The sequence below is a fragment of the Anoplopoma fimbria genome, chromosome 2 (assembly GCF_027596085.1).
Source record: "Anoplopoma fimbria isolate UVic2021 breed Golden Eagle Sablefish chromosome 2, Afim_UVic_2022, whole genome shotgun sequence".
NCBI classification, from domain to species: Eukaryota; Metazoa; Chordata; class Actinopteri; order Perciformes; family Anoplopomatidae; genus Anoplopoma; species Anoplopoma fimbria.
In genome coordinates, this window is record NC_072450.1 from 13,447,988 (window position 1) to 13,460,883 (window position 12,896).

General features: G+C 40.6%; 1 protein-coding gene across 3 annotated transcripts in view; it reads right to left on the reverse strand.

The window, feature by feature from the left end:
- The window catches only part of LOC129107070 (MAM domain-containing glycosylphosphatidylinositol anchor protein 1), a 179,557-nt gene that overhangs the window by 150,037 nt on the left and 16,624 nt on the right, over positions 1-12,896 (reverse strand). The gene's annotated exons all lie outside the window — the stretch shown is intronic.

Sequence of the window (12,896 nt, forward strand, 5' to 3'; positions counted from 1 at the left end):
GCATAGAGGGAATGGCAGCAGCAGCTTCAATAATTCACTTCCCTCAGAACAGGTTGTGTTTGCATTGCAGGGTGCTGCAGGCGAGAATAGCGAGGGCGAGGAGGAAAGATTAAAAACAGGGAAGAATGAAGAATGAAGTTGAAATGGATGACGACTTTGAGTAGAGACATAGAATGTAAAAGACGAAACACGGCAGAGGAGAACACCCGTTGTGAGTAATCATGATGTGGAAAAACTAAAAAAGGAGAAAGAGCACCAGAGAGAAATTGTTTTAGAGGGACGAGTCTGCTCTTTCTGGTCACGTGTGTGTCCGAAAAGGTGAGAAAGGGTAAGATAAGGAAAAAGAGAGAGGAGGAACATGAGAAAGTGCAGAAAGGGAAAAGGGGAGATATGAGGATGGTTAGACTCTGATAAAAGCAAAAGAAGCAGAAAGGCAGCACCTATCACTAACACATCTTCCCTCTGCATCCTGTGGATACCTCACAACCACGCACTAAGTGTCAGAATTATCTGCCTCAAACTCTGCAAGCTCTTTTAGATCCAAAGTGGTGTGTTAGCCGGTGTGTGTGTGTTGGAAGCCCTTATTTGATTGTTTATTCCTTAAACTTGGATTGTTTGGGAAGACCAATGCAATTCAAAATCAGATAGCTATGGGACCACCTTGATGTGTTTTAGGGAAAAAAATACTATTAACTCAAAATATATAGTGTAGATTTACTGGTACTGTTATGTGTTCATATGTTGTTTCATAAAGACTTATTGGTACCATTTGTGAACCCTTTTTATTCTTCAAAACATGGCAACGTCGTTTATAAACCTTAACTATGTGGTTATCGTTGTCACTATGACAAATTAAGTCCCGTTACCAAAGTGAGGCAGTCATTATAACCCAAACCAAAATCCCCTTAATTCTAAGCAAGTCATTTTTGTGCCTACATCTAACCAAAACTTAAACAAAGCACTGTCACATCCTAAAACATATTTATTTTTCAACAGTGATTTGTAACAGTTTTGGGAGGCAAAGACTGATATGTTGTCCTGTATCTAAGGGCTATTACGGAAACGTTTCTATGCTTTGTTGTGAAGGGCAAAGACAAACAACATTTTTAGCCATAACTTGGAGGAGATGTTGATATTATATGTTGATATTGATAGCTTTTATTTTTAGACTGTTGGTCGAACAAAACAAGACATTTGATGCACGAAGATGCACTTTTGTTTTACACTAATGTTAGACATTTAATGGACTGAATTAAGTGGAATAATTCAAATAAATGTTAGTTGCATCCCTGGTGGAAATTATAGCGGAAAGATCATTTTCAGATGTTTTTTCATGAAATCTTTCCTGTTTGAAGATAAATTGAAGCAAAGAATATGGGGGAGTCAAACAAGCTCAGCTGAAGTTGCGGGAATGAAAACTTAATTTCATCATTAAATATTTGATAGAAGTCTCTTGTACCTGGCCAAAAACAATTAAAGTTTAGGTCGCACCCTCATTCCCACTTATTCACTCTCTTTCTCTCACACACTGACTTGTTCTCTCCGTTTCTTTTCTCATTTTCTGAGCCCCATGTTGGTCTGGCTCTCCATCTCCAGGGAGGCCTTCCTTCTTTTAGCTGCTCTGTATCTGGTCCTGCCCTTTACAATGTCACTCTCGCTGTGTCTCTTTTTTAATATGAGCCTTTCGCTCTGCCACGTGTCCTTTTACTCTTCTTTCATAAGCAAGTATGAAATAAGTAATTTCATTGAAAGTCAAATTCAGTGAAAATTCATCAGCTTCGCCTGGCTGTTATAATGCCTGAAGTGGAAAGGTGTTGTTGTTGATAAATAAATGAGGTGATGAATTTCAGAGAAACACAGGTATCGGTTCCACATTTGAGGATTTGAAATGATCTAGAAAAGTAATAATCTCTTTCATCACTTTATTTTAAAATAATCACAGCTGTCAGAAAACCTACAGTGGCTTCTGTCTGCAATATTGCCATATGGCTGTAAGATCAGCTGACCAATCAGAATATGGCAGAGTGCATCTCTGGTTTTTGTGAAAAGTGTGTAATTTACATGATACATTATTTTGCTTCACGGCACTTCCTCCTCAAATTAAAATGTGAAATTATTTTCTATGTAGGATATTGAGCCACAGGCATCATAGTGATTGAGTTAGAATGAATACTCTCATACTTACCGGAAAAAAGCAGTTGTCGTGTGGTATTTTTTCCCCCTGTCCCCACTGAGCTTGAATACTTCAATCATCTCAATCTCAAAGATTTTGATTTAAAAAAAGACTTCCTATAGTACAGTACTAACTACAGTAGTGATTATCAACCAGGGGTACAGTACGAGTTATCCAAGGGAGTTCAAGGAAAGATTGCTGTGTTAAATTGAGCAACAAAAAAAAATGATGATACGGTAAAGAAATATTATAACAAGTGTTGTTTTTAGGTAAGAAATAAACTCACAAATATATTTACCAACTACCAGCTGCATAGCACACCAGTCACAGACTCTCTGTAACACTTAAGAATAATCCACAGATTTAGCATTGCACTCTTGTAACATTGTCGGAATCATGATGGACAGTTGTTGTTGTTTTTCAAACAAAATCAATGCCACAGAACCAAGAGATATATTTTTTATTACATGCATTAACCTGCCGCCTACATTACAACACAACTGCACCAACAACAATCAGAGCTGCGGGTGTATTACTACAGTATAGTGGCTAATGTAGCCTCAAACTGCTAGCCTCGAGCAAAGATGAAGGGCAGGCTATGGAGGTCTGGTAAGCTAACCTCTTTATAACTACAGATCAGAAAACACCCACTTCACATATAGATATTTTTTTTAACTTGTAGTCTACAGCCCCAACCCACGCTGCCTCAAGTGACGCGGCTCCCCCTGGAGCCACAAAAAGCTTTGTAAAACTTGTTTTCATTTATGCAGTAGGCTACCAGACCTGTAAACACATTTTGTTGTAACTATATGCAGTTTTATGTTGTATAAATATATTGGATATACACAGATCTGTGCCAAAATCTTTTTTTATGAAGCAAGCTTTCTGTCAGAGACCTTTATGACAAGAACAGGTAGCAAGTGAATGTAGCAGTGCCAAAAAAAATCATTTAAATAAGCCTTAATGCAGAACACTTGTGTGAAGCAGTTGAACTTGTGTGGATTCAAGCGATTGTATGATGAACTCTCTCAGAGAGAGTTGTTTAAGATCCACTCTTTAGGAGCATTAAAACCGCTGGGTTTTAATGAGGATTTCGATGTTAGCGTTTTGCTGAATAAACTACAAAACTTTTTACATGCGCTAAAGTCTGATGTTAACATAGCATTTATCTATACAGTTGCTTATTTTTATCTTGTTGTATATATTGGGTGCTCTTTACTTTCAATGTGCGGCAAGTGTTTCTTGAATGTCTCTAAATGAAGTTTAACTGACAAGTGTTTTTGCATTAAGGTTGATCAAGTGATGTTCCTTGACACTTTTGCACTGCTACCTTCAATGGCTGCCTATTCTTCCCTCAAAGAAGGTCTGTGATTGCAAGCTTGTTTTATAAAAATGATTTTTGCACGGATTTGAGAGTGTGTAGCCTTCCTCGTAGCACTTATTGCATTCGTATTAGTTTGTTGCACTTATTGTATTCGTATTAGTTTGTAGCACTTATTGTATTCGTATTAGTCTGCTGCAATTATTGTTTTCGTAGTAATTTGCTTCTGCACTGTACTTTTGCTCTGGTTTATGCTTTAAGATGCTTGTTTAAGAAAGGAGATGCACTTATGACTTCTGGTGACTAGTAGTTCTCTTGAATACCTATGTTGAATACACTTCCTGTAAGTCGCTTTGGATAAAAGCGTCTGCTAAATGACTGTAATGTAATGTAATGTAATGTAATGTAATGTGTAGTTCACACACCTCAGCTTAGTCTGATACCAGGTGAGCAGTGTTTTCTTTTCTATAGCTTATTTTATAAAATAATATATGGTTTACAACCCAATTAAATGCATTCATTTGGAACATGATGGGTGATGTGGACAAGGAGGTATTTCAACTTATTTTGTAGAGCTGTGGGGGTGCGTCTGGCAAAAAAGGTGTCATCCACACTCCGTTAGGTAGGCTCTGTGTGAGCTGGGCAGGGAGGTTTGCATAAAAATACAGTAAATTTATTCTGATTCTTCTGTCAAATCCCAGCCATTGTTAAAACTTCACTTCTTTTTATCCAATACAACAAGTGTTTAATTTAATACACAATGTAAACATTTGTCACATTTCAGTCTCCTGTTTGTGTGACCTACCTTCACCCAAATCGAACCACCTTTCCTCACGATGCACCTTTCCCTCTGCCCTCATTTCCTGAGGTGGCTGCTAGCCCTGGATGCCTGCATTCTCCCCAGTGTCAGCCCTCCACCCTGCTTCCCAAAGCCTGTCTCCAGCTCTCAATGACAGTGTGCGCTATGTCCTATATATGCAGTAAGTGGAGAGGTGGGTGGATGCTTGCCACTGAATCGGAGGATGATAGCGAGAAGATGACAGGGCTTTGGAGGAGAGAGGTGCTGGGTGTAAAGAAAGGAAACTTATGGTGAGGATAGAGGGGGGAGGGACACGAGAGAGGAAAGTGAGTGGAAGGGATGTATCTGTTGAAAGGGCTTGGATGAAGGGAAAGAATTATGATGGAAGGAGTATGTAAAGTAGAGAATGGGTGCATTTTATCCCATTTTGACATGTCAAGGGTAGCAATATGGATGGCTGGAAAGGAAAAGAGGATCAGAGAAAGAGGAGAGAAGAAGGGACGAGAGGAAGATGACGGGAACATCTTTCTTGACAGGTAAAAGTTTAGTAGATGGGTAAAGTCAGAATGCGGCAGGAGGAGGAGGAGAGGCATCAGGATGTGTAGCTGGTGGCAGGTAAATTGCTACACTGACGACATGGGGACTTTAACATATCCGACAGATTATAGCCCATCTCCTCTGAGCCAGCTGAGATGCATGGAGAAAGACAGGAACGTGCTAGAGCAGCAAGCTAACATTTCAAACATTTAAAGTGCCGGAGCATTTTCACTGAAACCGTCATGAGAGCAAGTTTGAGAGTGAGAACAACACTAGAGAGAGCGAAAATCTCCAAGCAGCACGCATCGCTGAATTATTGAGGCCCAACGTGTGTAGGAGCAGAAGATAGATTTCCAGTGTTGATCCCTTCCTGCTGTCAGAAAGTTTAGTTGGACACGACCAACTCCAGCAGTTGTGGTTGTTTTGATGTTGTTCGGGGGCTTCGAGCGCACACCACAGGGAGAGGAGGAGCATATGTGGGCGGAGCAGCCTCGAAAAGTGTGGTTCAAGCTGAGTGTGTGTGCTTCCTGGCACTCTTTAAGTCGGAGCATATCTGTATGATAAGGTTTCCCAGGAAGTCAGTGGCTGTGTGCAGGTTTTTCTATGAAGTGACAGATCAATATATGTCTGTGCAGAAGGTGCGACAGGCGGCGAGAATAGCTGCCTGTATGCATAGCATTATGCACAGTATGAAACCCCACCATTTGCTCAGTGTGAGTCAACAATAATATTTTAAAGCTCGCTGAGAAGATTTACACCTACTGCAGAGACTGGCACAGTGTACAGATGCCAACAGATATGGGCTGCTAACAAAAAAATCTTAAAGATAACCAAATAAAATCCCATTAACCCATATGTAGTATATTCTAAGCAGCTATTAATGAAATAAGGTTTTGTACAATTAAGGACACAAATAGAAAGAAATGTAAAGAAAATGTTTTTCTTATTGTAACTTTACTTGCATGTTTGATCTTCACTCTGCTGAATGATGTGCAGAGATTGATTGTATTACTTGTAAAATGAATGTATATGTAATGAGGAAAGTTTTTCTGTTCTCCCCATGAATTTCTTTAAAAACATGAGCATGACTTTGTGACATCACCACTAATTTGAAAGTCAATCGTGGTCCAATATGCAACTTAAAGGAGTGTGCTGTGGAAACGTGAACCCTCCAGTGCAGATACAGTGAGGCTTGATTCTGGCTTTTTTTCAATGAGGTAGGAGGAGTAGGTATAATTCTCAGAATTGTTTAAAAAGGCAACTTCAACTTTATCAAATAAAATAAAAAAACACTTCAGTAAAACCAGTTAGTAAAACCACTGCGAGTCCTGTAAAACCACCCAGTGGAAGTAACCAAAAAGACGCTTTGGCCTATTTTCACTAGTCAACAAACCAAAACTCCATATGAATAATTGGAAAAATGCTTTTATCACATCTAAAATCCAACACAGCGGATTTAGAATTATGTATGAAAACATACCCTCACAACTTTCAGTATTAAACTACACAAAAACAAATAAAAAGTTTGTTAAAAGGAACGATGTCAAAGACAGAAGTAAGTGCTGACAAAGGACAAGAGGGTGAAAGAGGAGGCAGTGAAGAAGAAAGACAGTGACAGTGTGAGGGAAGTGCAGGAGGAGGCAGACGGTCTCTGATGTAAGCCATGTTCTCACCACTGTTCACAGCCGTCCTGTCGCCTTTATGAATAAGTTAGATGCCAAATGTTCCCTCCCTCTCATGTCCATATGCACACACACACACACACACACACACACACACACAAAATTATACTACAAAACACCTATACTCCAACAGCTTTTTTTAGCCCCAACTACCGCATATTAAAACATTAAATTGCCCTGCATTCATAAATTGTGTACAAAGACACAGGCTTGGACACACAAATGTCTTTATTCCTGCATGAAGCTGAGCCAGTTACAGTTTGAAGCTTGATAATGTTTGACAGAGACACAGGAGAACAGAGTAAACTGGAACTACAGCCTCATGGTAACATGCCTCCTCCAAACAGCCATGTTGGTCCAAAATATCATCACTACATCCTTTTATACAATTTGACATTTATGTGAAATTGTCAGAATCAGCATAAGAATATGTAGTTATTGATAACGTATTTTGGGAGGTCCCAGAGACGTTCGGCCAATAAAATAAAATCAGTCAAATTGAGTCCAAGTGGACATTTGTGCCAAATTTAAAATAATAACTGCTCAAGGTGTTCTAGAGAGATTATGTTCATGAGAAAGGGATGGACGTGAGGGCACAGTGACCTTGACCTTTGACCTCCAAAATATAATCAGTTCATCCTCGAGTCCAGGTGGAAGTCTGTAACAGATTTGAAGAAATTCCTTCAGAGTGTTCCTTAGATATCACTTTCTTTAGAATAGGATGGGAAGACATACATACGTACAGCGGACAACTCAAAAACATAATGCCTCTGGCCACAGCTGGCACCGGCGCAGAGCCATGAAAAGTGAAGTCTTACTGACGGTTTTTTCCTACTCACAGGGCACCCACATCGTCCTGTTAACACTCTGGACCACTCTCGTCCAAAAAAGTGTGTGTGTAGGCCTGTGTGTGTGTGTGTGTAACACTGACTAACATCCCGGTACAGAGGGATGAGAGTGGGTGAGAGTGAGGTAATGATCTACGAGTTCAGCGAAAGGTAAATGCAGTGAGAGATGTTTTTGCACGTGCATATCTGGACGTGCACGCGAACATCGTGCACGTGTAATGGAGCGTGGATGTGATATCTGCATGAACAAGAACATAATCATCCGAGAGAGTGGAAAGACAAAGACAAAGGTAAAAAATATATAAAAATGAACAGATAGATAGGAGGGTTACACGATGATCTGTGAGCAAATATTAATAAGAATTCTGCCGACACTTCAGAACAGATGCATGCTGCTGTAGCCTGCAGTGATTCTCAACATTTCACTCCTCCTCGTCAAACTTCTATCTGTGATTTTTTTCTCCTAACTTGGAAAAATCTGAAATATCTTCAGGGAGTATAGATAATAAAATCCGATCAGTTAGCCAATCTGCATTTATTCATACACACTCAATGCAGAGTATTGAATGACTCAAGTTGCTTCCAAGTGCAGACTAGTGAAAGGCCTTTATTGTAAAGGATGAAAGATAAGATAGTATCACACAGTCAACCAATGGTTTTTAGTGTATCATTTTTGAGGAAATGTACATTTTGAGATTGCCATTAGTTCGATCAGAAGATAAAAATCCCTATGTTTCCAGACTTTGTGCTAAGCTATGCTAACCGGCTGCCACCACCAGCTTCATATTCACTGTACAGACATGAGAGTTGTATCTCTTAATTTACCTCTTTCTTAAAATGAAAAACTATTCCTTTAAATTACAAGTTATGACCTCCACCTCTATGACTCTTTACTGTCTTTGAGCACAGAAGTGTAATCAACTGTTGGAGGGAAAAATATATCTTATGTATCATGTTCGGTGGAAGAAGCAACCCACTGCCCACAACATTAACTTGAACTATTTACCTAGTTATTAGAAAAATGCAAGCAGACAGTATACACATATATTAAGCCACATTACTTGCCAGGCTATGCTTTTTAAGGAGATATATTACTATCTCTCGTCACCCTGGGACCCTGTGTGCCAGACTGCCCACCTCTACCTGCTGCTCTGTGCCCACCCAGGGCTCAGAGTGTAACTGCTGGGGAGCAGGGTGATAAATCAGACCTCCCAAGACGTTGTCTGAGCACTCTTATCCTTTAGCCCCAGGTAGCGAGGCTAATGTAAACCACAGTCAACATATCACTTTGGCCATTGGCCTATGGCTCTACTGCTGACCTGTAGGTTAATAGAAATGTTGACAGGCTCTAATATCCAGTCACCCATACAGAAAAATAGGAAACTAGAGAGGAGAGGAGGGGAGGAGAGGGCAAAAAAAGTGGCAAAGAATGAGCTGAGTAAGCATGAAAACAAAAGGGCTACACAGTGTATCGTGTATGTGAATGTTCTCAAGGTATGACCTTTTTAATATTAAGGGTGAGGGCTACAGTGCTACACAATGGACCTAGTTAACGCGGGAAAGGAAATGGGAGCAAGACGAGTTAATTAAAGCACCACTTGCACTAAAAATTTTAGCAGAAGGTATGGGATCAGAGGGACAGACAGAGATGAGTGGAGACAGACAGAAAAAGAGAGAGGGGCGATAGACAAAGAGAGGCCGTCGAATAGATATTATACCACATTTTTGATTGTGGTGAATAATGGAGAATCTGATATACACTACAAACAATGAAGACACTTGCCAACATCAGCTCTGCCAACCAATAATCTATTCTGTTCTGTACAAAGAATAGCTTTCCTAATAGTCAACAACACAATTAAGCTTCCTCAAAAGACAAACCAGTGGATATTTCCAGTTGGATTTAAAACTCTTTGAGCACCACTAACTGAATTCCAAGGACTTTAATCACACTAAATTCAGAGGGAAAGGTCATCCAACAATCGCTGACATTACTGTTCACATTCATGTGGCGACGGTCCAATCTGTAAGGCAAAGAGAGGTGTGTGTGTGTGTGTGTGTGTGTGCGTTTGTGTGTGTTTGTGTGTTTGTGTGTTGTGTGTGTGTGTGTGTGTTCACCTTGGAGTACAGTAAAGAGAAATAAAGCAAAGACATAATAAGTGGGAGGAGGATGGTAGGTGTCGGACTGTGGGAGGTAAGAGATTATCACCATCTCCATCTTAATGCTTCAGTCTCTTTCTATCACAGTCTCCCCCTCTCCTCCTCCATTGCCTCAGAGCCACCAATAAATTATGGATGCTTATTAGAAAAGGGCAATATTCAGCATCCAAAATAAACTCAGCGGCAAGAGACATTAAAGAGAGAGGCGCAAACAAAAAGTGCTGATGTGGGGAGAGGAAGAGTTAAAGTCACAGGGGAGCCGGTCGCCTGGCCAGTTAAACCTGGAATCGTCTCTTTCTAGGTCACTGGCTTTCAACCCATGTGCCACGGCGAGCTAACGTACAGTGACACATTACGACTATGCTCAAATGTTGGGTGCTCATCTTCACACACACGGACACACACACACGGACACGGACACACACACGCACGCACGCACACACAGTGACAGCAAATAATAAACTAGCAATGTGTTCCAAGCGCTTCATTCTTCCTTGGGCAACATCTTCAAAGTGATGTTAAAATTTGTGCGCAATGTCGGCATATTAAACTTTTTCACTTTCTGCCTCTCTTGTAGTGCTTTGTTCTATCGCTAGTGGCGAGGCCTCAACTCTCCTGCTTGCTGCAAGGGCCTTGCTCAAATCTAAAAAAAAACACTGTTAGGCAAAATCATTGATTTAAGTTCCTTAAATTTCCTGTTAACAAGCGCATAATGAAGCATCCCATTGCAGGCTAATGCGGTTTAGATTCCATCTACAGATCCCAGCTAATGGTTTCGTGTGACTTTGTCGAGCAATCAATAATTCGGTGTCCCTGTGAACTCTGTTGCCTCGCTGAGTGTGATGTGATGCAGCACCAGAAAGGTGGAGAAACACTTTTCTGGTACACTTTGTCTGAATTGATGTCGTAACTGTTGAGTCCTTCAGATGATGAGACACATCCTGCAAGACTGTCTTGAAATTTTCCTAAAAACCTCCCCTAATCCTTAAGTATGCTGAGAGTCACCGCATGTGGACGCCAGATCATGCTTGTAATGCCTGGCATTACAGTATATCCAGATTAAATTAAACTTCAAAATTGACGTGTATATATATGCAGAGATGTTAGTCATCGGAGTGTGGAGATGCATTTAAAAAACTTATCCCAAAAAAACAAAAAACAGTAGGAAAGAGGAGAGAAAACCATTTAAAAGTGCATTCTATAAAATAATCTTAGTAAATGTGCTTAATGTGAAAGAAACATATGGTCTGCAGCTTTTCCTGTATTAAAGAATTGTATTTCCTTGGTGCACTCGTCTGTCCAATTCCTATTTGAGGGACAGGTGTTACAAGCTTTCTGACAGCCTATCAAAATCCACAGAAGTACAATCAATACTACACTGCTGCAAGAGAAACAGTGACTGATCCACAAGTCCCTGCTGAGCCAGCAAACTGTTGCAGTGGGAAGAAAAGTGTGTCTGCTGCACAAACACGTCCCACTCACACATGCACGCGCACACACACGCACACACACACGCACACACATACAGGTTTGTGGGCTCACACACTACACTTGGCACGCAAACACACATTCGCACTCACGAGCACCGACACCTGCACGCAACAGACTCTCAGGCGTGAGCTGACTAAAAAACGCACGCATCCAAACACACCCCAGTGAAGCCTACAGTAAATGAAGCTCACAGCCTTCCAAAGCGCTGACATCAATCAGGCACGCTTACACCGTTGGGCTCCCGACGGACAACGAGTCACATCTGTCTGCTGGAGCAAGTGCTAAACAATTCCGGAGTGTGGGAAACCATTTTATGCATATCTTGCATACACAGCGAGCGAGCTTGCCAAACTCGTTGGCTCTCTTCCCGATTTTCCCTACTTGTGTTCTTCGCCGCAATTGTGCAAATTGTGAAGCTATTTGTTCTTTCTGAATGACTCTTTTTAATGATGATGATTTACCAATACATGAAACAGTTGTTGCGCAGGTGCGTGCAGATGAGCAATACCACCTCATAAGCCACCTGGGAATCTGGGCCCACAAATGCTGGCCAGCATTATTCCAACAAAGCATTGGGATTTTTTTGTCCCCCAGCAGTGACTGAAAGGTTTCTGTTGTACATAAGACATATAACCCACTACATTGGGAAAAAAACAAAATATCATTGCAGCCTCTACCATTTGCACTGACTGCATACCTTTCTGCTTCGACCCACTGCTTATTTGTGACAGAGCCCATGAGGCACGAATGCACAAAATTCTTCATGACAATCAGTTTATTACCCTGAAGAGAAGCCAAAACTGTTTCATGCAGTTATTGTGGAAAAAATAAATGAGGACAAGAATGCACCAGGGCACACTGGAGACGTGAGCCTTCTGTAGGACGGCGTAACTAGATCAGAAAAGTCACTCCATGAGGAGACAACTGATATATAGTCCTACAAAATGAATGCTAGCACTAAAAGTAACTCTGTGAACCATATATTTTTAAACTTTTACTTATATATGTATGCTGGAAATAATTTTGAAAGGAGCATAAAATATTTATGGAAAAGCTGGCTTCATCAAAGCAGGGACAGGAGCAGGTTAAGGAATGATCCCACATAAGTATACGTGATGCCACTAAAACTCAGATACATTCTCTTTCATTGTAAAGACATGTTTGACATTTCCTATAAAAATAGATAGAGGAAAAAAATAAACATGTTGAGATCCCATACAGCACTGTTACGGTGCACAGACCACTCTGTCTGCAGCTTTGAGTCACAAAAATACCACAGATTTTGAAAAAATCCTCAGTATTTTATATTAAGGCATCGGTATAATGCTTCAAATAGTGGTTAAAAAAAATACATTCAGATAAGTTAGTTAGCAGGGACTTCGACATGGGCCTACATGCTTCAGCAAATGACAGTTTGTCAGCATTTCTCGGTGTGACAGCAGGCTGCAGGGATTGCTTATGACAATAGCACTCCATGCTACTAAACAGACCTTGTTTTCAATGGCTGCCACATGCCTTCAAACATCAAAATCAGTATTAAATCTGACAGATCAGTTTGTGTGTTTGCCTTGCCCAAAGGGACAGGAGGATGCATATCTGGCCTGTAGCTCAAGCAACTGAGCCTCTGTAGTACAGTGAGACAGTCTTAAGAGGGAACAAATCTCCGCTTCATCCTCAAAAGCACAGCGTGACTATCCTGTTTAACCTGACAAAGGTAACCTGTTGTAACCTGTCTGTATGTGTGTGGGTGCAGAACGCATGGGAAAATATGGTGGGAAGTTAAATAGTAGCCATCTATAACCATTCAGTAATAGCCATTAACCTTGATAGTTCAAAGTCTGATTGTACTTTGTGTAATACAGCACAAATCTGTGATATTTGCCAT